The sequence below is a fragment of the Penaeus monodon genome, chromosome 30, assembly GCF_015228065.2.
Source record: "Penaeus monodon isolate SGIC_2016 chromosome 30, NSTDA_Pmon_1, whole genome shotgun sequence".
Lineage (NCBI taxonomy): Eukaryota > Metazoa > Arthropoda > Malacostraca > Decapoda > Penaeidae > Penaeus > Penaeus monodon.
In genome coordinates this window covers 37,411,911-37,412,906 of record NC_051415.1, presented here as the reverse complement: position 1 = coordinate 37,412,906, position 996 = coordinate 37,411,911, and the positions used below count along the sequence as shown (strand labels likewise).

Sequence of the window (996 nt, the reverse complement as noted above, 5' to 3'; positions counted from 1 at the left end):
TTACTTATTTATTTATCTATTGCGTGTGTGTGTGTGTGATTGAGAGAGGAAGACCATGTATCCGTGCTTTGCGGCTCGAAATGTAGGCTTGAGAGCGCCCAAAGGTCCCACGAGCGGCACCGCGATGCGGCCCCGGCCCGGCGCCCCTCGAGCGTCGCCCGCCCGCCTTGCCCTCCCTCGCAGCGGCTGCTTCAGGCGGCCAGCTCGTAAAGTGACGCGTCTTCATTGCTCTTGCTGCGCTGGAGCCTAATATAAATCGCATAACGGAAAAGTAGGCAGAGCATAAAGTAATGATCAGCAGGAAATAATCTACACTATGATATGGGATCAGTGACGAGTAGTTCATTATTTCGCTATTATTTTTTCAGAATATCCTGGATATCGCATTCAGTGTTTGTCTTAATTCAGAAAATTAAGACAAACAGTCGGAGGACGGAGTCGGTTGAGGATAACTGAGGAACGATTGTTTCTTGTGGCGCCACGAGAGAAAGCATGTCCCCAGAGCTTTCGTGCGAGGGTCGTGTGCCTTTCAATTCATCTTCCGAGTGTGGCAACTGTTCCTGCGCGGTCATTATAAGAGGTCCGAATATCGCCGACCGAATTAGCCCTCGGGAGAGTTCGTGTCGCTGAGCGCTGGCCTCCGCCCCGGCGCGAAGCCTCACGTGCCGCCACGACAGTTGTGGCAGCAATCCGGACGCACGAACACGAACGGGGCCGGTTTATGGCTCGGCGGCATTTAACTTGGTCCCTTTCTTTTGTTTTTAACGACGCTATGATAAGAGGCAGAGAAATGCGCTTTATTTGGATCACCACCAGCGAGTTTTCGTGAAACGAGCGGGTTTGTCAGTGGCAGTCCCTATTTATACATCAGGTGGCATAATGATAAGAGTATTTTAATGTATTCAAAAAATATTGTGCGGTTGCGTTGCTAACGTATCTGCCAACTAATGTTTATAAAGTCAAAAGACGACATCAAGTTTAATGGAGGAAAAGGGC

At 49.7% G+C, this 996-nt stretch overlaps 1 long non-coding RNA gene across 1 annotated transcript in view; it reads left to right on the top strand.

Annotated features, from left to right (window-relative positions):
* LOC119592774 overlaps window positions 1-996 on the top strand; it is a 67,068-nt gene that overhangs the window by 58,717 nt on the left and 7,355 nt on the right. The window lies entirely within an intron of this gene.